At 42.5% G+C, this 25774-nt stretch overlaps 8 non-coding genes across 8 annotated transcripts; all 8 read left to right on the top strand.

Moving 5' to 3' along the window:
- Nucleotides 1-18179: 18179 nt before the first annotated feature.
- LOC135004818 (U1 spliceosomal RNA) lies at nucleotides 18180-18342 on the top strand. The gene has a single exon (XR_010205541.1). It is a non-coding gene; the product is annotated as a U1 spliceosomal RNA (small nuclear RNA).
- Nucleotides 18343-19016: 674 nt separating this feature from the next.
- On the top strand, nucleotides 19017-19180 carry LOC135004709 (U1 spliceosomal RNA). Its single transcript, XR_010205437.1, has one exon. It is a non-coding gene; the product is annotated as a U1 spliceosomal RNA (small nuclear RNA).
- A 152-nt stretch (nucleotides 19181-19332) lies between these two features.
- On the top strand, nucleotides 19333-19495 carry LOC135004918 (U1 spliceosomal RNA). Its single transcript, XR_010205633.1, has one exon. It is a non-coding gene; the product is annotated as a U1 spliceosomal RNA (small nuclear RNA).
- Nucleotides 19496-20169: 674 nt separating this feature from the next.
- Nucleotides 20170-20333, top strand: LOC135004641 (U1 spliceosomal RNA). The gene has a single exon (XR_010205373.1). It is a non-coding gene; the product is annotated as a U1 spliceosomal RNA (small nuclear RNA).
- A 152-nt stretch (nucleotides 20334-20485) lies between these two features.
- On the top strand, nucleotides 20486-20648 carry LOC135004945 (U1 spliceosomal RNA). The gene has a single exon (XR_010205656.1). It is a non-coding gene; the product is annotated as a U1 spliceosomal RNA (small nuclear RNA).
- A 671-nt stretch (nucleotides 20649-21319) lies between these two features.
- Nucleotides 21320-21483, top strand: LOC135004681 (U1 spliceosomal RNA). The gene has a single exon (XR_010205410.1). It is a non-coding gene; the product is annotated as a U1 spliceosomal RNA (small nuclear RNA).
- A 152-nt stretch (nucleotides 21484-21635) lies between these two features.
- LOC135004973 (U1 spliceosomal RNA) lies at nucleotides 21636-21798 on the top strand. The gene has a single exon (XR_010205673.1). It is a non-coding gene; the product is annotated as a U1 spliceosomal RNA (small nuclear RNA).
- Nucleotides 21799-22469: 671 nt separating this feature from the next.
- On the top strand, nucleotides 22470-22633 carry LOC135005061 (U1 spliceosomal RNA). Its single transcript, XR_010205753.1, has one exon. It is a non-coding gene; the product is annotated as a U1 spliceosomal RNA (small nuclear RNA).
- Nucleotides 22634-25774: the final 3141 nt, after the last annotated feature.

The following is a 25774-nucleotide window of genomic DNA, read 5'->3' on the forward strand; positions in this document are numbered from 1 at the left end:
GGGAGAAAAATGCAAAGGTACAAGACAGCTTTTCCTTGCCAATATCTCTCTTTTGCAAAGAGCTGCGCATTGGAAAATTCAGGGCTATGTCGTGTAGATGATGGCCTAACAGGAGGCTTTAAAATGTTCTTTCTAGTGTCCTTCGTTTGGGAGAAAAATGCAATGGTACAAGACAGCTTTTTCTTGCCAATATCTCTCTTTTGCAAAGAGCTGCGCATTGGAAAATTCAGGGCTATGTCGTGTAGATGATGGCCTAACAGGAGGCTTTAAAATGTTCTTTCTAGTGTCCTTCGTTTGGGAGAAAAATGCAATGGTACAAGACAGCTTTTCCTTGCCAATATCTCTCTTTTGCAAAGAGCTGCGCATTGGAAAATTCAGGGCTATGTCGTGTAGATGATGGCCTAAAAGGAGGCTTTAAAATTTTCTTTCTAGTGTCCTTCGTTTGGGAGAAAAATGCAATGGTACAAGACAGCTTTTCCTTGCCAATATCTCTCTTTTGCAAAGAGCTGCGCATTGGAAAATTCAGGGCTATGTCGTGTAGATGATGGCCTAACAGGAGGCTTTAAAATTTTCTTTCTAGTGTCCTTCGTTTGGGAGAAAAATGCAAAGGTACAAGACAGCTTTTCCTTGCCAATATCTCTCTTTTGCAAAGAGCTGCGCATTGGAAAATTCAGGGCTATGTCGTGTAGATGATGGCATAACAGGAGGCTTTAAAATTTTCTTTCTAGTGTCCTTCGTTTGGGAGAAAAATGCAATGGTACAAGACAGCTTTTCCTTGCCAATATCTCTCTTTTGCAAAGAGCTGCGCATTGGAAAATTCAGGGCTATGTCGTGTAGATGATGGCCTAACAGGAGGCTTTAAAATTTTCTTTCTAGTGACCTTCGTTTGGGAGAAAAATGCAAAGGTACAAGACAGCTTTTCCTTGCCAATATCTCTCTTTTGCAAAGAGCTGCGCATTGGAAAATTCAGGGCTATGTCGTGTAGATGATGGCCTAACAGGAGGCTTTAAAATTTTCGTTCTAGTGCCCTTCGTTTGGGAGAAAAATGCAATGGTACAAGACAGCTTTTCCTTGCCAATATCTCTCTTTTGCAAAGAGCTGCGCATTGGAAAATTCAGGGCTATGTCGTGTAGATGATGGCCTAACAGGAGGCTTTAAAATTTTCTTTCTAGTGACCTTCGTTTGGGAGAAAAATGCAAAGGTACAAGACAGCTTTTCCTTGCCAATATCTCTCTTTTGCAAAGAGCTGCGCATTGGAAAATTCAGGGCTATGTCGTGTAGATGATGGCCTAACAGGAGGCTTTAAAATTTTCTTTCTAGTGCCCTTCGTTTGGGAGAAAAATGCAATGGTACAAGACAGCTTTTCCTTGCCAATATCTCTCTTTTGCAAAGAGCTGCGCATTGGAAAATTCAGGGCTATGTCGTGTAGATGATGGCCTAACAGGAGGCTTTAAAATTTTCTTTCTAGTGTCCTTCGTTTGGGAGAAAAATGCAAAGGTACAAGACAGCTTTTCCTTGCCAATATCTCTCTTTTGCAAAGAGCTACGCATTGGAAAATTCAGGGCTATGTCGTGTAGATGATGGCCTAACAGGAGGCTTTAAAATTTTCTTTCTAGTGACCTTCGTTTGGTAGAAAAATGCAAAGGTACAAGACAGCTTTTCCTTGCCAATATCTCTCTTTTGCAAAGAGCTACGCATTGGAAAATTCAGGGCTATGTCGTGTAGATGATGGCCTAACAGGAGGCTTTAAAATTTTCTTTCTAGTGTCCTTCGTTTGGGAGAAAAATGCAATGGTACAAGACAGCTTTTCCTTGCCAATATCTCTCTTTTGCAAAGAGCTGCGCATTGGAAAATTCAGGGCTATGTCGTGTAGATGATGGCCTAACAGGAGGCTTTAAAATTTTCTTTCTAGTGACCTTCGTTTGGGAGAAAAATGCAAAGGTACAAGACAGCTTTTCCTTGCCAATATCTCTCTTTTGCAAAGAGCTGCGCATTGGAAAATTCAGGGCTATGTCGTGTAGATGATGGCCTAACAGGAGGCTTTAAAATGTTCTTTCTAGTGTCCTTCGTTTGGGAGAAAAATGCAATGGAACAAGACAGCTTTTCCTTGCCAATATCTCTCTTTTGCAAAGAGCTGCGCATTGGAAAATTCAGGGTTATGTCGTGTAGATGATGGCCTAACAGGAGGCTTTAAAATTTTCTTTCTAGTGTCCTTCGTTTGGGAGAAAAATGCAAAGGTACAAGACAGCTTTTCCTTGCCAATATCTCTCTTTTGCAAAGAGCTGCGCATTGGAAAATTCAGGGCTATGTCGTGTAGATGATGGCCTAACAGGAGGCTTTAAAATTTTCTTTCTAGTGACCTTCGTTTGGGAGAAAAATGCAAAGGTACAAGACAGCTTTTCCTTGCCAATATCTCTCTTTTGCAAAGAGCTGCGCATTGGAAAATTCAGGGCTATGTCGTGTAGATGATGGCCTAACAGGAGGCTTTAAAATTTTCTTTCTAGTGTCCTTCGTTTGGGAGAAAAATGCAAAGGTACAAGACAGCTTTTCCTTGCCAATATCTATCTTTTGCAAAGAGCTACGCATTGGAAAATTAAGGGCTATGTCGTGTAGATGATGGCCTAACAGGAGGCTTTAAAATTTTCTTTCTAGTGTCCTTCGTTTGGGAGAAAAATGCAATGGTACAAGACAGCTTTTCCTTGCCAAGAGCTGCGCATTGGAAAATTCAGGGCTATGTCGTGTAGATGATGGCCTAACAGGAGGCTTTAAAATTTTCTTTCTAGTGTCCTTCGTTTGGGAGAAAAATGCAAAGGTACAAGACAGCTTTTCCTTGCCAATATCTCTCTTTTGCAAAGAGCTACGGATTGGAAAATTCAGGGCTATGTCGTGTAGATGATGTCCTAACAGGAGGCTTTAAAATTTTCTTTCTAGTGTCCTTCGTTTGGGAGAAAAATGCAAAGGTACAAGACAGCTTTTCCTTGCCAATATCTCTCTTTTGCAAAGAGCTACGCATTGGAAAATTCAGGGCTATGTCGTGTAGATGATGGCCTAACAGGAGGCTTTAAAATTTTCTTTCTAGTGTCCTTCGTTTGGGAGAAAAATGCAATGGTACAAGACAGCTTTTCCTTGCCAATATCTCTCTTTTGCAAAGAGCTGCGCATTGGAAAATTCAGGGCTATGTCGTGTAGATGATGGCCTAACAGGAGGCTTTAAAATTTTCTTTCTAGTGTCCTTCGTTTGGGAGGAAAATGCAAATGTACAAGACAGCTTTTCCTTGCCAATATCTCTCTTTTGCAAAGAGCTACGCATTGGAAAATTCAGGGCTATGTCGTGTAGATGATGGCCTAACAGGAGGCTTTAAAATTTTCTTTCTAGTGTCCTTCGTTTGGGAGAAAAATGCAAAGGTACAAGACAGCTTTTCCTTGCCAATATCTCTCTTTTGCAAAGAGCTACGCATTGGAAAATTCAGGGCTATGTCGTGTAGATGATGGCCTAACAGGAGGCTTTAAAATTTTCTTTCTAGTGACCTTCGTTTGGGAGAAAAATGCAAAGGTACAAGACAGCTTTTCCTTGCCAATATCTCTCTTTTGCAAAGAGCTGCGCATTGGAAAATTCAGGGCTATGTCGTGTAGATGATGGCCTAACAGGAGGCTTTAAAATTTTCTTTCTAGTGTCCTTCGTTTGGGAGAAAAATGCAAAGGTACAAGACAGCTTTTCCTTGCCAATATCTCTCTTTTGCAAAGAGCTACGGATTGGAAAATTCAGGGCTATGTCGTGTAGATGATGTCCTAACAGGAGGCTTTAAAATTTTCTTTCTAGTGTCCTTCGTTTGGGAGAAAAATGCAAAGGTACAAGACAGCTTTTCCTTGCCAATATCTCTCTTTTGCAAAGAGCTACGCATTGGAAAATTCAGGGCTATGTCGTGTAGATGATGGCCTAACAGGAGGCTTTAAAATTTTCTTTCTAGTGTCCTTCGTTTGGGAGAAAAATGCAATGGTACAAGACAGCTTTTCCTTGCCAATATCTCTCTTTTGCAAAGAGCTGCGCATTGGAAAATTCAGGGCTATGTCGTGTAGATGATGGCCTAACAGGAGGCTTTAAAATTTTCTTTCTAGTGTCCTTCGTTTGGGAGAAAAATGCAAAGGTACAAGACAGCTTTTCCTTGCCAATATCTCTCTTTTGCAAAGAGCTACGCATTGGAAAATTCAGGGCTATGTCGTGTAGATGATGGCCTAACAGGAGGCTTTAAAATTTTCTTTCTAGTGTCCTTCGTTTGGGAGAAAAATGCAAAGGTACAAGACAGCTTTTCCTTGCCAATATCTCTCTTTTGCAAAGAGCTACGCATTGGAAAATTCAGGGCTATGTCGTGTAGATGATGGCCTAACAGGAGGCTTTAAAATTTTCTTTCTAGTGACCTTCGTTTGGGAGAAAAATGCAAAGGTACAAGACAGCTTTTCCTTGCCAATATCTCTCTTTTGCAAAGAGCTGCGCATTGGAAAATTCAGGGCTATGTCGTGTAGATGATGGCCTAACAGGAGGCTTTAAAATGTTCTTTCTAGTGTCCTTCGTTTGGGAGAAAAATGCAATGGTACAAGACAGCTTTTCCTTGCCAATATCTCTCTTTTGCAAAGAGCTGCGCATTGGAAAATTCAGGGCTATGTCGTGTAGTTTATGGCCTAACAGGAGGCTTTAAAATTTTCTTTCTAGTGACCTTCGTTTGGGAGAAAAATGCAAAGGTACAAGACAGCTTTTCCTTGCCAATATCTCTCTTTTGCAAAGAGCTGCGCATTGGAAAATTCAGGGCTATGTCGTGTAGATGATGGCCTAACAGGAGGCTTTAAAATGTTCTTTCTAGTGTCCTTCGTTTGGGAGAAAAATGCAATGGTACAAGACAGCTTTTCCTTGCAAATATCTCTCTTTTGCAAAGAGCTGCGCATTGGAAAATTCAGGGCTATGTCGTGTAGATGATGGCCTAACAGGAGGCTTTAAAATTTTCTTTCTAGTGTCCTTCGTTTAGGAGAAAAATGCAAAGGTACAAGACAGCTTTTCCTTGCCAATATCTCTCTTTTGCAAAGAGCTGCGCATTGGAAAATTCAGGGCTATGTCGTGTAGATGATGGCCTAACAGGAGGCTTTAAAATTTTCATTCTAGTGTCTTTCGTTTGGGAGAAAAATGCAAAAGTACAATGCTGCTTTTCCTTGCCGATATCTCTCTTTTGCAAAGAGATAAGCATTGGAAAATTCAGGGCTATAACGTGTAGATGAAGGAGGCTTTAAAATTTTCATTCTAGTGTCTTTCGTTTGGGAGAAAAATGCAAAGGTACAATACAGCTTTTCCTTGCCAATATCTCTCTTTTGCAAAGAGCTAGGCATTGGAAAATGCAGGGCTATAACGTGTAGATGAAGCACTAACAGGAGGCTTTACAATTTTCATTCTAGTGTCTTTCGTTCGGGAGAAAAATGCCAAGATACAATGCTGCTTTTCCTTGCCGATATCTCTCTTTTGCAAAGAGATAGGCATTGGAAAATTCAGGGCTATAACGTGTAGATGATGGCCTAACAGGAGGCTTTAAAATTTTCTTTCTAGTGTCCTTCGTTTGGGAGAAAAATGCAATGGTACAAGACAGCTTTTCCTTGCCAAGAGCTGCGCATTGGAAAATTCAGGGCTATGTCGTGTAGATGATGGCCTAACAGGAGGCTTTAAAATTTTCTTTCTAGTGTCCTTCGTTTGGGAGAAAAATGCAAAGGTACAAGACAGCTTTTCCTTGCCAATATCTCTCTTTTGCAAAGAGCTACGGATTGGAAAATTCAGGGCTATGTCGTGTAGATGATGTCCTAACAGGAGGCTTTAAAATTTTCTTTCTAGTGTCCTTCGTTTGGGAGAAAAATGCAAAGGTACAAGACAGCTTTTCCTTGCCAATATCTCTCTTTTGCAAAGAGCTACGCATTGGAAAATTCAGGGCTATGTCGTGTAGATGATGGCCTAACAGGAGGCTTTAAAATTTTCTTTCTAGTGTCCTTCGTTTGGGAGAAAAATGCAATGGTACAAGACAGCTTTTCCTTGCCAATATCTCTCTTTTGCAAAGAGCTGCGCATTGGAAAATTCAGGGCTATGTCGTGTAGATGATGGCCTAACAGGAGGCTTTAAAATTTTCTTTCTAGTGTCCTTCGTTTGGGAGAAAAATGCAAAGGTACAAGACAGCTTTTCCTTGCCAATATCTCTCTTTTGCAAAGAGCTACGCATTGGAAAATTCAGGGCTATGTCGTGTAGATGATGGCCTAACAGGAGGCTTTAAAATTTTCTTTCTAGTGACCTTCGTTTGGGAGAAAAATGCAAAGGTACAAGACAGCTTTTCCTTGCCAATATCTCTCTTTTGCAAAGAGCTGCGCATTGGAAAATTCAGGGCTATGTCGTGTAGATGATGGCCTAACAGGAGGCTTTAAAATTTTCTTTCTAGTGTCCTTCGTTTGGGAGAAAAATGCAAAGGTACAAGACAGCTTTTCCTTGCCAATATCTCTCTTTTGCAAAGAGCTACGGATTGGAAAATTCAGGGCTATGTCGTGTAGATGATGTCCTAACAGGAGGCTTTAAAATTTTCTTTCTAGTGTCCTTCGTTTGGGAGAAAAATGCAAAGGTACAAGACAGCTTTTCCTTGCCAATATCTCTCTTTTGCAAAGAGCTACGCATTGGAAAATTCAGGGCTATGTCGTGTAGATGATGGCCTAACAGGAGGCTTTAAAATTTTCTTTCTAGTGTCCTTCGTTTGGGAGAAAAATGCAATGGTACAAGACAGCTTTTCCTTGCCAATATCTCTCTTTTGCAAAGAGCTGCGCATTGGAAAATTCAGGGCTATGTCGTGTAGATGATGGCCTAACAGGAGGCTTTAAAATTTTCTTTCTAGTGTCCTTCGTTTGGGAGAAAAATGCAAAGGTACAAGACAGCTTTTCCTTGCCAATATCTCTCTTTTGCAAAGAGCTACGCATTGGAAAATTCAGGGCTATGTCGTGTAGATGATGGCCTAACAGGAGGCTTTAAAATTTTCTTTCTAGTGTCCTTCGTTTGGGAGAAAAATGCAAAGGTACAAGACAGCTTTTCCTTGCCAATATCTCTCTTTTGCAAAGAGCTACGCATTGGAAAATTCAGGGCTATGTCGTGTAGATGATGGCCTAACAGGAGGCTTTAAAATTTTCTTTCTAGTGACCTTCGTTTGGGAGAAAAATGCAAAGGTACAAGACAGCTTTTCCTTGCCAATATCTCTCTTTTGCAAAGAGCTGCGCATTGGAAAATTCAGGGCTATGTCGTGTAGATGATGGCCTAACAGGAGGCTTTAAAATGTTCTTTCTAGTGTCCTTCGTTTGGGAGAAAAATGCAATGGTACAAGACAGCTTTTCCTTGCCAATATCTCTCTTTTGCAAAGAGCTGCGCATTGGAAAATTCAGGGCTATGTCGTGTAGTTTATGGCCTAACAGGAGGCTTTAAAATTTTCTTTCTAGTGACCTTCGTTTGGGAGAAAAATGCAAAGGTACAAGACAGCTTTTCCTTGCCAATATCTCTCTTTTGCAAAGAGCTGCGCATTGGAAAATTCAGGGCTATGTCGTGTAGATGATGGCCTAACAGGAGGCTTTAAAATGTTCTTTCTAGTGTCCTTCGTTTGGGAGAAAAATGCAATGGTACAAGACAGCTTTTCCTTGCAAATATCTCTCTTTTGCAAAGAGCTGCGCATTGGAAAATTCAGGGCTATGTCGTGTAGATGATGGCCTAACAGGAGGCTTTAAAATTTTCTTTCTAGTGTCCTTCGTTTAGGAGAAAAATGCAAAGGTACAAGACAGCTTTTCCTTGCCAATATCTCTCTTTTGCAAAGAGCTGCGCATTGGAAAATTCAGGGCTATGTCGTGTAGATGATGGCCTAACAGGAGGCTTTAAAATTTTCATTCTAGTGTCTTTCGTTTGGGAGAAAAATGCAAAAGTACAATGCTGCTTTTCCTTGCCGATATCTCTCTTTTGCAAAGAGATAAGCATTGGAAAATTCAGGGCTATAACGTGTAGATGAAGGAGGCTTTAAAATTTTCATTCTAGTGTCTTTCGTTTGGGAGAAAAATGCAAAGGTACAATACAGCTTTTCCTTGCCAATATCTCTCTTTTGCAAAGAGCTAGGCATTGGAAAATGCAGGGCTATAACGTGTAGATGAAGCACTAACAGGAGGCTTTACAATTTTCATTCTAGTGTCTTTCGTTCGGGAGAAAAATGCCAAGATACAATGCTGCTTTTCCTTGCCGATATCTCTCTTTTGCAAAGAGATAGGCATTGGAAAATTCAGGGCTATAACGTGTAGATGAAGCACTAACAGGAGGCTTAAAAATTTTCATTCTAGTGTCCTTCGTTTGGGAGAAAAATGCAAAGGTACAATACAGCTTTTCCTTGCCGATATCTCTCTTTTGCAAAGAGATAGGCATTGGAAAATTCAGGGCTATAACGTGTAGATGAAGCACTAATAGGAGGCTTTAAAATTTTCATTCTAGTGTCCTTCTTTTGGGAGAAAAATGCAAAGGTACAATACAGCTTTTCCTTGCCGATATCTCTCTTTTGCAAAGAGCTAGGCATTGGAAAATTCAGGGCATTAACGTGTAGATGAAGCACTAACAGTAGGCTTTAAAATTTTCATTCTAGTGTCTTTCGTTTGGGAGAAAAATGCAAAGGTACAATACAGTTTTTCCTTGCCGATATCTCTCTTTTGCAAAGAGATAGGCATTGGAAAATTCAGGGCTATAACGTGTAGATGAAGCACTAACAGGAGGCTTTAAAATTTTCATTCTAGTGTCCTTCGTTTGGGAGAAAAATGCAAAGGTACAATACAGCTTTTCCTTGCCAATATCTCTCTTTTGCAAAGAGCTAGGCATTGGAAAATGCAGGGCTATAACGTGTAGATGAAGCACTAACAGGAGGCTTTACAATTTTCATTCTAGTGTCTTTCGTTTGGGAGAAAAATGCAAAGGTACAATGCTGCTTTTCCTTGCCGATATCTCTCTTTTGCAAAGAGATAGGCATTGGAAAATGCAGGGCTATAACGTGTAGATGAAGCACTAACAGGAGGCTTTAAAATTTTCATTCTAGTGTCTTTCGTTTGGGAGAAAAATGCAAAGGTACAATACAGTTTTTCCTTGCCGATATCTCTCTTTTGCAAAGAGATAGGCATTGGAAAATTCAGGGCTATAACGTGTAGATGAAGCACTAACAGGAGGCTTTAAAATTTTCATTCTAGTGTCCTTCGTTTGGGAGAAAAATGCAAAGGTACAATACAGCTTTTCCTTGCCAATATCTCTCTTTTGCAAAGAGCTAGGCATTGGAAAATTCAGGGCTATACCGTGTAGATGAAGCACTAACAGGAGGCTTTTAAATTTTCATTCTAGTGTCCTTCGTTTGGTAGAAAAATGCAAAGGTACAATAATGCTTTTCCTTGCCGATATCTCTCTTTTGCAAAGAGATAGGCATTGGAAAATTCTGGGCTAAAACGTGTAGATGAAGCACTAACAGGAGGCTTTAAAATTTTCATTCTAGTGTCCTTCGTTTGGGAGAAAAATGCAAAGGTAAAATACAGCTTTTCCTTGCCGATATCTCTCTTTTGCAAAGAGATAGGCATTGGAAAATTCAGGGCTATAACGTGTAGATGAAGCACTAATAGGAGGCTTTAAAATTTTAATTCTAGTGTCCTTCATTTGGGAGAAAAATGCAAAGGTACAATAAAGCTTTTCCTTGCCGATATCTCTCTTTTGCAAAGAGATAGGCATTGGAAAATTCAGGGCTATAACGTGTAGATGAAGCACTAACAGGAGGCTTTAAAATTTTCATTCTAGTGTCTTTCGTTTGGGAGAAAAATGCAAAGGTACAATACAGCTTTTCCTTGCCGATATCTCTCTTTTGCAAAGAGCTAGGCATTGGAAAATTCAGGGCTATAACGTGTAGATGAAGCACTAACAGGAGGCTTTAAAATTTTCATTCTAGTGTCCTTCGTTTGGGAGAAAAATGCAAAGGTACAATACAGCTTTTCCTTGCCAATATCTCTCTTTTGCAAAGAGCTAGGCATTGGAAAATGCAGGGCTATAACGTGTAGATGAAGCACTAACAGGAGGCTTTACAATTTTCATTCTAGTGTCTTTCGTTTGGGAGAAAAATGCAAAGGTACAATGCTGCTTTTCCTTGCCGATATCTCTCTTTTGCAAAGAGATAGGCATTGGAAAATGCAGGGCTATAACGTGTAGATGAAGCACTAACAGGAGGCTTTAAAATTTTCATTCTAGTGTCTTTCGTTTGGGAGAAAAATGCAAAGGTACAATACAGTTTTTCCTTGCCGATATCTCTCTTTTGCAAAGAGATAGGCATTGGAAAATTCAGGGCTATAACGTGTAGATGAAGCACTAACAGGAGGCTTTAAAATTTTCATTCTAGTGTCCTTCGTTTGGGAGAAAAATGCAAGGGTACAATACAGCTTTTCCTTGCCAATATCTCTCTTTTGCAAAGAGCTAGGCATTGGAAAATTCAGGGCTATACCGTGTAGATGAAGCACTAACAGGAGGCTTTTAAATTTTCATTCTAGTGTCCTTCGTTTGGTAGAAAAATGCAAAGGTACAATACTGCTTTTCCTTGCCGATATCTCTCTTTTGCAAAGAGATAGGCATTGGAAAATTCTGGGCTATAACGTGTAGATGAAGCACTAACAGGAGGCTTTAAAATTTTCATTCTAGTGTCCTTCGTTTGGGAGAAAAATGCAAAGGTAAAATACAGCTTTTCCTTGCCGATATCTCTCTTTTGCAAAGAGATAGGCATTGGAAAATTCAGGGCTATAACGTGTAGATGAAGCACTAATAGGAGGCTTTAAAATTTTAATTCTAGTGTCCTTCATTTGGGAGAAAAATGCAAAGGTACAATAAAGCTTTTCCTTGCCGATATCTCTCTTTTGCAAAGAGATAGGCATTGGAAAATTCAGGACTATAACGTGTAGATGAAGCACTAACAGGAGGCTTTAAAATTTTCATTCTAGTGTCTTTGGTTTGGGAGAAAAATGCAAAGGTACAATACAGCTTTTCCTTGCCGATATCTCTCTTTTGCAAAGAGCTAGGCATTGGAAAATTCAGGGCTATAACGTGTAGATGAAGCACTAACAGAAGGCTTTAAAATTTTCATTCTAGTGTCTTTAGTTTGGGAGAAAAATGCAAAGGTACAATACAGCTTTTCCTTGCCGATATCTCTCTTTTGCAAAGAGATAGGCATTGGAAAATTCAGGGCTATAACGTGTAGATGAAGCACTAACAGGAGGCTTTAAAATTTTCATTCTAGTGTCCTTCGTTTGGGAGAAAAATGCAAAGGTACAATACAGCTTTTCCTTGCCAATATCTCTCTTTTGCAAAGAGCTAGGCATTGGAAAATGCAGGGCTATAACGTGTAGATGAAGCACTAACAGGAGGCTTTACAATTTTCATTCTAGTGTCTTTCGTTTGGGAGAAAAATGCAAAGGTACAATGCTGCTTTTCCTTGCCGATATCTCTCTTTTGCAAAGAGATAGGCATTGGAAAATGCAGGGCTATAACGTGTAGATGAAGCACTAACAGGAGGCTTTAAAATTTTCATTCTAGTGTCTTTCGTTTGGGAGAAAAATGCAAAGGTACAATACAGTTTTTCCTTGCCGATATCTCTCTTTTGCAAAGAGATAGGCATTGGAAAATTCAGGGCTATAACGTGTAGATGAAGCACTAACAGGAGGCTTTAAAATTTTCATTCTAGTGTCCTTCGTTTGGGAGAAAAATGCAAAGGTACAATACAGCTTTTCCTTGCCAATATCTCTCTTTTGCAAAGAGCTAGGCATTGGAAAATGCAGGGCTATAACGTGTAGATGAAGCACTAACAGGAGGCTTTACAATTTTCATTCTAGTGTCTTTCGTTTGGGAGAAAAATGCAAAGGTACAATGCTGCTTTTCCTTGCCGATATCTCTCTTTTGCAAAGAGATAGGCATTGGAAAATGCAGGGCTATAACGTGTAGATGAAGCACTAACAGGAGGCTTTAAAATTTTCATTCTAGTGTCTTTCGTTTGGGAGAAAAATGCAAAGGTACAATACAGTTTTTCCTTGCCGATATCTCTCTTTTGCAAAGAGATAGGCATTGGAAAATTCAGGGCTATAACGTGTAGATGAAGCACTAACAGGAGGCTTTAAAATTTTCATTCTAGTGTCCTTCGTTTGGGAGAAAAATGCAAAGGTACAATACAGCTTTTCCTTGCCAATATCTCTCTTTTGCAAAGAGCTAGGCATTGGAAAATTCAGGGCTATACCGTGTAGATGAAGCACTAACAGGAGGCTTTTAAATTTTCATTCTAGTGTCCTTCGTTTGGTAGAAAAATGCAAAGGTACAATACTGCTTTTCCTTGCCGATATCTCTCTTTTGCAAAGAGATAGGCATTGGAAAATTCTCGGCTATAACGTGTAGATGAAGCACTAACAGGAGGCTTTAAAATTTTCATTCTAGTGTCCTTCGTTTGGGAGAAAAATGCAAAGGTAAAATACAGCTTTTCCTTGCCGATATCTCTCTTTTGCAAAGAGATAGGCATTGGAAAATTCAGGGCTATAACGTGTAGATGAAGCACTAATATGAGGCTTTAAAATTTTAATTCTAGTGTCCTTCATTTGGGAGAAAAATGCAAAGGTACAATAAAGCTTTTCCTTGCCGATATCTCTCTTTTGCAAAGAGATAGGCATTGGAAAATTCAGGGCTTTAACGTGTAGATGAAGCACTAACAGGAGGCTTTAAAATTTTCATTCTAGTGTCTTTCGTTTGGGAGAAAAATGCAAAGGTACAATACAGCTTTTCCTTGCCGATATCTCTCTTTTGCAAAGAGCTAGGCATTGGAAAATTCAGGGCTATAACGTGTAGATGAAGCACTAACAGTAGGCTTTAAAATTTTCATTCTAGTGTCTTTAGTTTGGGAGAAAAATGCAAAGGTACAATACAGCTTTTCCTTGCCGATATCTCTCTTTTGCAAAGAGATAGGCATTGGAAAATTCAGGGCTATAACGTGTAGATGAAGCACTAACAGGAGGCTTTAAAATTTTCATTCTAGTGTCTTTCATTTGGGAGAAAAATGCAAAGGTACAATACAGCTTTTCCTTGCCAATATCTCTCTTTTGCAAAGAGCTAGGCATTGGAAAATTCAGGGCTATAACGTGTAGATGAAGCACTAACAGGAGGCTTTAAAATTTTCATTCTAGTGTCTTTCGTTTGGGAGAAAAATGCAAAAGTACAATGCAGCTTTTCCTTGCCGATATCTCTATTTTGCAAAGAGATAGGCATTGGAAAATGCAGGGCTATAACGTGTAGATGAAGCACTAACAGTAGGCTTTAAAATTTTCATTCTAGTGTCTTTCGTTTGGGAGAAAAATGCAAAGGTACAATACAGCATTTCCTTGCCGATATCTCTCTTTTGCAAAGAGATAGGCATTGGAAAATTCAGGGCTATTACGTGTAGATGAAGCACTAAAAGGAGGCTTTAAAATTTTCATTCTAGTGTCTTTCGTTTGGGAGAAAAATGCAAAAGTACAATGCAGCTTTTCCTTGCCGATATCTCTCTTTTGCAAAGAGATAGGCATTGGAAAATTCAGGGCTATAACGTGTAAATGAAGCACTAACAGTAGGCTTTAAAATTTTCATTCTAGTGTTTTTAGTTTGGGAGAAAAATGCAAAGGTACAATACAGCTTTTCCTTGCCAATATCTCTCTTTTGCAAAGAGCTAGGCATTGGAAAATTCAGGGCTATAACGTGTAGATGAAGCACTAACAGGAGGCTTTAAAATTTTCATTCTAGTGTCTTTCGTTTGGGAGAAAAATGCAAAGGTACAATACAGTTTTTCCTTGCCGATATCTCTCTTTTGCAAAGAGATAGGCATTGGAAAATTCAGGGCTATAGCGTGTAGATGAAGCACTAACAGGAGGCTTTAAAATTTTCATTCTAGTGTCTTTCGTTTGGGAGAAAAATGCAAAGGTACAATACAGCATTTCGTTGCCGATATCTCTCTTTTGCAAAGAGATAGGCATTGGAAAATTCAGGGCTATAACGTGTAGATGAAGCACTAACAGCAGGCTTTAAAATTTTCATTCTAGTGTCTTTAGTTTGGGAGAAAAATGCAAAGGTACAATACAGCTTTTCCTTGCCAATATCTCTCTTTTGCAAAGAGCTAGGCATTGGAAAATTCAGGGCTATAACGTGTAGATGAAGCACTAACAGGAGGCTTTAAAATTTTCATTCTAGTGTCTTTCGTTTGGGAGAAAAATGCAAAGGTACAATACAGTTTTTCCTTGCCGATATCTCTCTTTTGCAAAGAGATAGGCATTGGAAAATTCAGGGCTATAACGTGTAGATGAAGCACTAACAGGAGGCTTTAAAATTTTCATTCTAGTGTCCTTCGTTTGGGAGAAAAATGCAAAGGTACAATACAGTTTTTCCTTGCCAATATCTCTCTTTTGCAAAGAGCTAGGCATTGGAAAATTCAGGGCTATAACGTGTAGATGAAGCACTAACAGGAGGCTTTAAAATTTTCATTCTAGTGTCTTTCGTTTGGGAGAAAAATGCAAAAGTACAATGCAGCTTTTCCTTGCCGATATCTCTATTTTGCAAAGAGATAGGCATTGGAAAATGCAGGGCTATAACGTGTAGATGAAGCACTAACAGTAGGCTTTAAAATTTTCATTCTAGTGTCTTTCGTTTGGGAGAAAAATGCAAAGGTACAATACAGCATTTCCTTGCCGATATCTCTCTTTTGCAAAGAGATAGGCATTGGAAAATTCAGGGCTATTACGTGTAGATGAAGCACTAAAAGGAGGCTTTAAAATTTTCATTCTAGTGTCTTTCGTTTGGGAGAAAAATGCAAAAGTACAATGCAGCTTTTCCTTGCCGATATCTCTCTTTTGCAAAGAGATAGGCATTGGAAAATTCAGGGCTATAACGTGTAAATGAAGCACTAACAGTAGGCTTTAACATTTTCATTCTAGTGTCTTTAGTTTGGGAGAAAAATGCAAAGGTACAATACAGCTTTTCCTTGCCAATATCTCTCTTTTGCAAAGAGCTAGGCATTGGAAAATTCAGGGCTATAACGTGTAGATGAAGCACTAACAGGAGGCTTTAAAATTTTCATTCTAGTGTCTTTCGTTTGGGAGAAAAATGCAAAGGTACAATACAGTTTTTCCTTGCCGATATCTCTCTTTTGCAAAGAGATAGGCATTGGAAAATTCAGGGCTATAACGTGTAGATGAAGCACTAACAGGAGGCTTTAAAATTTTCATTCTAGTGTCTTTCGTTTGGGAGAAAAATGCAAAGGTACAATACAGCATTTCGTTGCCGATATCTCTCTTTTGCAAAGAGATAGGCATTGGAAAATTCAGGGCTATAACGTGTAGATGAAGCACTAACAGCAGGCTTTAAAATTTTCATTCTAGTGTCTTTAGTTTGGGAGAAAAATGCAAAGGTACAATACAGCTTTTCCTTGCCAATATCTCTCTTTTGCAAAGAGCTAGGCATTGGAAAATTCAGGGCTATAACGTGTAGATGAAGCACTAACAGGAGGCTTTAAAATTTTCATTCTAGTGTCTTTCGTTTGGGAGAAAAATGCAAAGGTACAATACAGTTTTTCCTTGCCGATATCTCTCGTTTGCAAAGAGATAGGCATTGGAAAATTCAGGGCTATAACGTGTAGATGAAGCACTAACTGGAGGCTTTAAAATTTTCATTCTAGTGTCCTTCGTTTGGGAGAAAAATGCAAAGGTACAATACAGTTTTTCCTTGCCAATATCTCTCTTTTGCAAAGAGCTAGGCATTGGAAAATTCAGGGCTATACCGTGTAGATGAAGCACTAAACAGGAGGCTTTTAAATTTTCATTCTAGTGTCCTTCGTTTGGGAGAAAAATGCAAAGGTACAATACAGCTTTTCCTTGCCGATATCTCTCTTTTGCAAAGAGATAGGCATTGGAAAATTCAGGGCTATAACGTGTAGTTGAAGCACTAACAGGAGGCTTTAAAATTTTCATTCTAGTGTCTTTCGTTTGGGAGAAAAATGCAAAGGTACAATACAGTTTTTCCTTGCCGATATCTCTCTTTTGCAAAGAGATAGGCATTGGAAAATTCAGGGCTATAACATGTAGATGAAGCACTAACAGGAGGCTTTAAAATTTTCATTCTAGTGTCTTTCGTTTGGGAGAAAAATGCAAAAGTACAATGCAGCTTTTCCTTGCCGATATCTCTCTTTTGCAAAGAGATAGGCATTGGAAAATGCAGGGCTATAACGTGTAGATGAAGCACTAACAGTAGGCTTTAAAATTTTCATTCTAGTGTCTTTCGTTTGGGAGAAAAATGCAAAGGTACAATACAGCATTTCCTTGCCGATATCTCTCTTTTGCAAAGAGATAGGCATAGGAAAATTCAGGGCTATTACGTGTAGATGAAGCACTAAAAGGAGGCTTTAAAATTTTCATTCTAGTGTCTATCATTTGGGAGAAAAATGCAAAAGTACAATGCAGCTTTTCCTTGCCGATATCTCTCTTTTGCAAAGAGCTACGCATTGGAAAATTCAGGGCTATGTCGTGTAGATGATGGCCTAACAGGAGGCTTTAAAATTTTCTTTCTAGTGTCCTTCGTTTGGGAGAAAAATGCAATGGTACAAGACAGCTTTTCCTTGCCAATATCTCTCTTTTGCAAAGAGCTGCGCATTGGAAAATTCAGGGCTATGTCGTGTAGATGATGGCCTAACAGGAGGCTTTAAAATTTTCTTTCTAGTGTCCTTCGTTTGGGAGAAAAATGCAAAGGTACAAGACAGCTTTTCCTTGCCAATATCTCTCTTTTGCAAAGAGCTACGCATTGGAAAATTCAGGGCTATGTCGTGTAGATGATGGCCTAACAGGAGGCTTTAAAATTTTCTTTCTAGTGTCCTTCGTTTGGGAGAAAAATGCAAAGGTACAAGACAGCTTTTCCTTGCCAATATCTCTCTTTTGCAAAGAGCTGCGCATTGGAAAATTCAGGGCTATGTCGTGTAGATGATGGCCTAACAGGAGGCTTTAAAATTTTCTTTCTAGTGTCCTTCGTTTGGGAGAAAAATGCAAAGGTACAAGACAGCTTTTCCTTGCCAATATCTCTATTTTGCAAAGAGCTACGCATTGGAAAATTCAGGGCTATGTCGTGTAGATGATGGCCTAACAGGAGGCTTTAAAATTTTCTTTCTAGTGACCTTCGTTTGGGAGAAAAATGCAAAGGTACAAGACAGCTTTTCCTTGCCAATATCTCTCTTTTGCAAAGAGCTGCGCATTGGAAAATGCAGGGCTATAACGTGTAGATGAAGCACTAACAGGAGGCTTTAAAATTTTCATTCTAGTGTCTTTCGTTTGGGAGAAAAATGCAAAGGTACAATACAGTTTTTCCTTGCCGATATCTCTCTTTTGCAAAGAGATAGGCATTGGAAAATTCAGGGCTATAACGTGTAGATGAAGCACTAACAGGAGGCTTTAAAATTTTCATTCTAGTGTCCTTCGTTTGGGAGAAAAATGCAAAGGTACAATACAGCTTTTCCTTGCCAATATCTCTCTTTTGCAAAGAGCTAGGCATTGGAAAATTCAGGGCTATACCGTGTAGATGAAGCACTAACAGGAGGCTTTTAAATTTTCATTCTAGTGTCCTTCGTTTGGTAGAAAAATGCAAAGGTACAATACAGCTTTTCCTTGCCGATATCTCTCTTTTGCAAAGAGATAGGCATTGGAAAATTCAGGGCTATAACGTGTAGATGAAGCACTAACAGGAGGCTTTAAAATTTTCATTCTAGTGTCTTTCGTTTGGGAGAAAAATGCAAAAGTACAATACAGCTTTTCCTTGCCGATATCTCTCTTTTGCAGGGTGAGGTTCATTCATTGCATTCTGGGTATGCTGACCCCTGTGATTTCCCCAAATGTGGGAAACGTGACTGCTTTATTTGTTGGTAGTGGGGGACTGTGTTTGTGTTTTCCTCTGATCTCTGGTAAAAGTCAGATTTCTTTGTTTCAGATCTTCCTCTAGCCTTGTTCTTCTTTCGAGAGTTTCCTTGTGCTGCCTCAGTTGGATCTCCTTCACTTGACAGGGGGGTGCCCGAGCAGCGACCCTCCCCAGCTCTAGCCCAACTCCTACTTACCTGCCAGGTGAGATACTATGATCATGAAGGTGCTTCTCCCAGGGCAAGGCTCACCCATTGCACTCTGGGTGTGCTGCCCCTGCGATTTCCCCAAATGTGGGAAACTTGACTGCATAATTTGTGTTTCCCCTGGTCAGGTCTCGTATAATTCAGATCTCTTTGTCTCAGGTCTCTCTCCTGCCTAGTTTGCTGTCTGTTTCCACTTCTCTTTTCTTGAGCCGCTCCCTTCTATGCCCTTGCGCACTATCCTGACTTCTCCTCCTTTCTGCTTACTTTGTGCCTTCCAACGCACAATGCGAACTACAGGTAGTGCTGCAGGGCCCACACCCTTTTACTTGCCTTACAGAGCAGCTCTGGAGCTGTTACAGTGCCCAGCTGCTGCAAGAAATCAGCTTGAATGCTTCAGGGGCTGGGGCATAGCCAACATGAGCCCCACACCGAAGGAGGGTGGAGGTGTTTAATGCAAACTAGGGGTCAGCCAAGTGCTGCAAAAGGCCACCATGCCCTGCACGCCCCTTTTCTCTTTTCATATGCAGACGAGGGTTGAAGCCAACTTTGACCCACTGCTTGGATGACATCACCATATGCAAATCTATCTGCAGCAGGCCTTCCCCCAGGAATGCTTGCACTAGTTGTTGCATTTGGTTTGTTGTTTGGGGGTGCTTCAGTATTAGGCAGCCTTCTGCCCTCCCATGTTCATCTGAAAATATGTGTTCTCCCTGCAGTTGTTGTCCCCAGATGAGAGTTCCCTTGTGCTGCCTCAGTTGAATCTCCTTTACTTGACAGAGATGTGCCTGAGCAGCGGCCCTCCGCAGCCATATCATAAATCATACTTATTTTGCATAGGAGATACCATTGTTATGAAGATTGTTCTCCCAGGGTGCGGTTCATTCATTGCACTCTGGGTATGCTGACCCCTGTGATTTCCCCAAATGTGGGAAACTCGACTGCATTATTTGTGGTAGTGGTGGACTGTGTTTGTGCTTTCCTCTGGTCAGCTCTGGTAAAAGTCAGATTTCTTTGTCTCAGATCTTCCTCTAGCCTTGTTCTTCTTTCGAGAGTTCCTTTGTGCTGCCTCAGTTGGATCTCCTTCACTTGACAGGGGGGTGCCCGAGCAGCGACCCTCCCCAGCTCTAGCCCAACTCCTACTTACCTGCCAGGTGAGATACTATGATCATGAAGGTGCTTCTCCAAGGGCAAGGCTCACCCATTGCACTCTGGGTGTGCTGCTCCTGCGATTTCCCCAAATGTGGGAAACTTGACTGCATAATTTGTGTTTCCCCTGGTCAGGTCTCGTATAATTCAGATATCTTTGTCTCAGGTCTCTCTCCAGCCTAGTTTGCTGTCTGTTTCCACTTCTCTTTTCTTGAGCCGCTCCCTTCTATGCCCTTGCGCACTATCCTGACTTCTCCTCCTTTCTGCTTACTTTGTGCCTTCCAACGCACAATGCGAACTACAGGTAGTGCTGCAGGGCCCACACCCTTTTACTTGCCTTACAGAGCAGCTCTGGAGCTGTTACAGTGCCCAGCTGCTGCAAGAAATCAGCTTGAATGCTTCAGGGGCTGGGGCATAGCCAACATGAGCCCCACACCGAAGGAGGGTGGAGGTGTTTAATGCAAACTAGGGGTCAGCCAAGTGCCGCAAAAGGCCACCATGCCCTGCACGCCCCTTTTCTCTTTTCATATGCAGACGAGGGTTGAAGCCAACTTTGACCCACTGCTTGGATGACATCACCATATGCAAATCTATCTGCTGCAGGCCTTCCCCCAGGAATGCTTGCACTAGTTGTTGCATTTGGTTTGTTGTTTGGGGGTGCTTCAGTATTAGGCAGCCTTCTGCTCTCCCATGTTCATCTGAAAATATGTGTTCTCCCTGCAGTTGTTGTCCCCAGATGAGAGTTCCCTTGTGCTGCCTCAGTTGAATCTCCTTTACTTGACAGAGATGTGCCTGAGCAGCGGCCCTCCCCAGCCCTATCCCAAATCATACTTATTTTGCATAGGAGATACCATGGTCATAAAGATTGTTCTCCCAGGGTGAGGTTCATTCATTGCATTCTGGGTATGCTGACCCCTGTGATTTCCCCAAATGTGGGAAACTCAACTGCATTATTTGTGGTAGTGGGGGACTGTGTTTGTGTTTTCCTCTGGTCAGCTCTGGTAAAAGTCAGATTTCTTTGTCTCAGATCTTCCTCTAGCCTTGTTCTTCTTTCGAGAGTTCCATTGTGCTGCCTCAGTTTGATCTCCTTCACTTGACAGGGGGGTACCCGAGCAGCGACCCTCCCCAGCTCTAGCCCAACTCCTACATACCTGCCAGGTGAGATACTATGATCATGAAGGTGCTTTTCCCAGGGCAAGGCTCACCCATTGCACTCTGGGTGTGCTGCTCCTGTGATTTCCCCAAATGTGGGAAACTTGACTGCATAATTTGTGTTTCCCCTGGTCGGCTCTCGTATAATTCAGATCTCTTTGTCTCAGGTCTCTCTCCAGCCTAGTTTGCTGTCTGTTTCCACTTCTCTTTTCTTGAGCCGCTGCCTTCTATGCCCTTGTGCACTCTCCTGACTTCACCTGTCTGCTTACTTTGTGCCTTCCAACGCACAATGCAAACTACAGGTAGTGCTGCAGGGCCAACACCCTTTTACTTGCCTTACAGAGCAGCTCTGGAGCTGTTACAGTGCCCAGCTGCTGCAAGAAATCAGCTTGAATGCTTCAGGGGCTGGGGCATAGCCAACATGAGCCCCACACCGACGGAGGGTGGAGGTGTTTAATGCTAACTAAGGGTCATCCAAGCGCCGCAAAAGGCCGCCATGCCCTGCATACCCCTTTTCTCTTTTCATATGCAGATGAGGGTTCCAGCCAACTTTGGCCCACTGCTTGGATGACATCACCGTATGCAAATCCGTCTTCTGCAGACCTTTTCCCAGGAATGCTTGTACTAGTTGTTGCATTTGGTTTGTTGTTTGGGGGTGCTTCAGTATTAGGCAGCCTTCTGCTCTCCCATGTTCATCTGAAAATATGTGTTCTCCCTGCAGTTGTTGTCCCCAGATGAGAGTTCCCTTGTGCTGCCTCAGTTGAATCTCCTTTACTTGACAGAGATGTGCCTGAGCAGCGGCCCTCCCCAGCCCTATCCCAAATCATACTTATTTTGCATAGGAGATACAATTGTCATGAAGATTGTTCTCCCAGGGTGAAGTTCATTCATTGCATTCTGGGTATGCTGACCCCTGTGATTTCCCCAAATGTGGGAAACTCGACTGCATTATTTGTGGTAGTGGGGGACTGTGTTTGTGCTTTCCTCTGGTCAGCTCTGGTAAAAGTCAGATTTCTTTGTCTCAGATCTTCCTCTAGCCTTGTTCTTTTTTCGAGAGTTTCCTTGTGCTGCCTCAGTTGGATCTCCTTCACTTGACAGGGGGGTGCCCGAACAGCGACCCTCCCCAGCTCTAGCCCAACTCCTACTTACCTGCCAGGTGAGATACTATGATCAGGAAGGTGCTTCTCCCAGGGCAAGGCTCACCCAATGCACTCTGGGTGTGCTGCTCCTACGATTTCCCCAAATGTGGGACACTTGATTACATAATTTGTGTTTCCTCTGGTCGGCTCTCGTATAATTCAGATCTCTTTGTCTCAGGTCTCTCTCCAGCCTAGTTTGCTGTCTGTTTCCACTTCTCTTTTCTTGAGCCGCTCCCTTCTATGCCCTTGTGCACTATCCTGACTTCTCCCGTCTGCTTACTTTGTGCCTTCCAACGCACAATGCAAACTACAGGTAGTGCTGCAGGGCCCACACCCTTTTACTTGCTTTACAGAGCAGCTCTGGAGCTGTTACAGTGCCCAGCTGCTGCAAGAAATCAGCTTGAATGCTTCAGGGGCTGGGGCATAGCCAACATGAGCCCCACACCGAAGGAAGGTGGAGGTGTTTAATGCGAACTAGGGGTCATCCAAGCGCCGCAAAAGGCCGCCATGCCCTGCACACCCCTTTTTTATTTTCATATGCAGACGAGGGTTGAAGCCAACTTTGACCCACTGCTTGGATGACATCACCATATGCAAATCCATCTGCTGCAGGCCTTCCCCCAGGAATGCTTGCACTAGTAGTTGCATTTGATTTGTTGTTTGGGGGTGCTTCAGTATTAGGCAGCCTTCTGCCCTCCCATGTTCATCTGAAAATATGTGTTCTCCCTGCAGTTGTTGTCCCCAGATGAGAGTTCCCTTGTGTTGCCTCAGTTGAATCTCCTTTACTTGACAGAGATGTGCCTGAGCAGCGGCCCTCCCCAGCCCTATCCCAAATCATACTTATTTTGCATAGGAGATACCATGGTCATGAAGATTGTTCTCCCAGGGTGAGGTTCATTCATTGCATTCTGGGTATGCTGACCCCTGTGATTTCCCCAAATGTGGGAAACTCGACTGCATTATTTGTGGTAGTGGGGGACTGCGTTTGTGCTTTCCTCTGGTCAGCTCTGGTAAAAGTCAGATTTCTTTGTCTCAGATCTTCCTCTAGCCTTGTTCTTCTTTCGAGAGTTCCCTTGTGCTGCCTCAGTTGGATCTCCTTCACTTGACAGGGGGTGCCCGAGCAGCAATCCTCCACAGCTCTAGCCCAACTCCTACTTACCTGCCAGGTGAGATACTATGATCTTCACTGTTAGGGCAATCAGGATGTGGAATTCCCTGCCAGGGAAGGTGGTAATGGCGGACTCTGTAATTGGATTTAAAAAAGGAATGGATACATTTCTGAATGAAAAAGCTATCCAAGGTTATAATACTTAAAATATCAACATGGTTAATCCGGGGGTAACATGAGTTATAGTAGCTAACTAGTCATAAAACATTATTCAGCAAGTATGTAGAATCATCACAACTTAAAACAGGTTGAACACGATGGGCAATTTGCCTCTATTCAACCTCAAAAACTATGTTACTATATGTTACTATATTACTATGTTACTGTAGTATACAGAACACCACAATGTAATGAGCAGTGATAGTGAGCACTGATGAGGATACTAGAACTGACACTGAGCAGCAAGATGCAGCACTGGACTATTAGTAATGTACTGTAGTATGCTGAGCACCACAATGCAGCACAAGACAATGAGCAGTGATACTGAGCACTGATGAGGATACTACTGAGAACTGACACTGAGCAGGAGAGACACACTACTAGTATTACTGAGCAGCAATAAGTAACCACTGATACTGAGCACTGATATTGAGATTTCCACTGAGAGAACATAGCCACGTCCTCTCCGCTCTCTCTTCAATGCACGAGTAAAAATGGCGGCAACGCGCAGCTCTTTATATGGAATCCGAATCTCGCGAGAATCCGACAGCGGGATGATGACATTTTCCCTTGTTCAGGTTTTCCGAGTCAGGCGGGAACAACCGAGCCTGCCTCGGACCAGTGTAAACCACGTGGAGTTCGTCGGGAATTCGGTTCTCGGAGAACCGAACCCGCTCCTCTCTACCTTATACCCATCAATTTTTTTATTTTCAATCTAAGCCCCTGCAGTTTTCTGTAAGCATCTGCTTCGCTATGATGATCAACAAGTCACAAGGGCAAACACTCAGGGCTTGAGGCGTAGATCTTAGGACCAGCTGGCAGAGGTGTCACTATCACTGGTGACACCCAGAGAGGTGGCGAGGGAGATTGTAATGCAGGGCGCGCAGATAAGCAGCGCAATGGTAAAAAGGAGGCATGGTTTCATAGGTAGGGGCGTGGCCTGGTGGCCTGAATCTACATTTTGTTGCTCCGGGTGTCCCGGGGGTTGGGGGCTGCACCCGGGGACTAGTGTGTGTGCTGTGCTGGCTCCTGCACAGTGACAGGGCATGGCCACCCAGCATGACGCCTCCATTCTTGACCATGCTGTAATTGCAGTCGCACTGCAGTTCAGCGTGATCATAAAAAATGGTGTAGCCTCCTGCTGGTGCAGACTGTATGTGCGCGCAGGAAGCCGCCACCATTTTTGTGATCACAGCGGCTGAATGTGATGTCATACAGCCGCTGTGACCACGCCCCCTGTGTCTCCTCCGTTGCAGACCCCATTTTGAAGCCTTGCCCCCGCACCGCTCCATCCCTGACTTGGAAATGGAGTGTTGCTGACCCCCCTCTCCCCCCCCCCCGCCCCGATTGACAGGCAGAGGCGATCGCATTCTCTGCGGGGTGCCGCAGAAAATGCAGGCACATGCGTATGCTGTTAGCAAATTTTGCAGTTGGATCGCTTATTGTGATTGCATTCCAACCTGAATCAGGCCCTATTACCTATCACAATGCGCTGCGGGCAGTACAAAATTGGGTTAATATAGGAGTAAAACTCCCAGACCTGTGCTCCTTAACTGTACCTGGTGGCTAGTGGAGCGGCTGCCCAGTAATCAGTGTCCACGCCAGTGCGCACACGGTCCACCCCCTACGGCCACGCTCCCCTTCATCAGCGGCCTCGTGATCCGGAAGGGCGGTGTGTGTGTGACTGACCTTAGGAAGAAACTGGAGCCTCCGCTGCAGTGACCCAGCAACCAGGGCACGGGAGTATACAGCGCCGCTGGGAGTGATGAAGCTGCAGTAAAGATGTCTATTAGACCTAGCCTGCTGCAGCCCTTGTAGATTCTCATAAAACAAGTTCTTCTTTTCTTGTCAAAATTAATAGCTAAGAATAGGCTGCCTGAGGCAAGCCCCTGTTAAGTGGCCTGCTACTGAAGGCACCAACTACAAACTGAGCTCCCTGTTCATGGAAGCGGGGTTATAGAGGAGGATGCGCTGAGCATCTTGGGAACAGTCAAAAGCTTTGAGCCGGTTGGTGCCTCAGATCAAGATCCTACTCTACACCCCAATGTGAATCCTTGTGGAGTCCAGTGTACCCCACAGAAGAAATTAATGTGTCACACCCATTGGCAGCAACCTTAGAATAGCTGCTGACGGGCACAATTGAGAAAGGAAGGGGGGGGGGGACATTTGAATCCAGCACATAGATGCAATTCAAATATGTAATTTGTACCTTCCTATTTTAAAATATAATGGATGAACCTCACCCTGTGAGAACAATCTTCATGATCAAGAGATCTCATATGCAAAATAAGTATGAGTTGGGATAGGGCTGGGGAGGGTGGCTGCTCGGGCAGCCCCTCCCCCGTCAAGTTAAGGAGATTCAACTGAGGACGCACAAGGGAACTCTCGTCTGGGGACACCAACTGCAGGGAGACCACATCTGTTCAGATGAACATGGGAGGGTGGAAGGCTGCCTAATATTGAAGCACCATCAAATATCAAACCATATGCAACAACTAGTACAAGCATTCCTGGGGGAAGGTCTGCAGAAGACGGATTTGCATACGGTGATGTCATCCAAGATGTGGGCCAAAGTTGGCTGGAACCCTCATCTGCATATGAAAAGAGAAAAGGGGCATGCAGGGCATGGCGGCCTTTTGCGGTGCTTGGATGACCCCTAGTTCGCATTAAACACCCCCACCCTCCTTTGGTGTGGGGCTCATGTTGGCCATGCCCCATCCCCTGAAGCATTCAAGCTGATTTCTTGCAGCAGCTGGGCACTGTAACAGCTCCAGAGCTGTTCTGTAAGGCAAGTAAAAGGGTGTGGGCCCTGCA

Source organism: Pseudophryne corroboree, unplaced genomic scaffold (genome assembly GCF_028390025.1).
Source record: "Pseudophryne corroboree isolate aPseCor3 unplaced genomic scaffold, aPseCor3.hap2 scaffold_195, whole genome shotgun sequence".
In the NCBI taxonomy this organism is placed as follows: Eukaryota; Metazoa; Chordata; class Amphibia; order Anura; family Myobatrachidae; genus Pseudophryne; species Pseudophryne corroboree.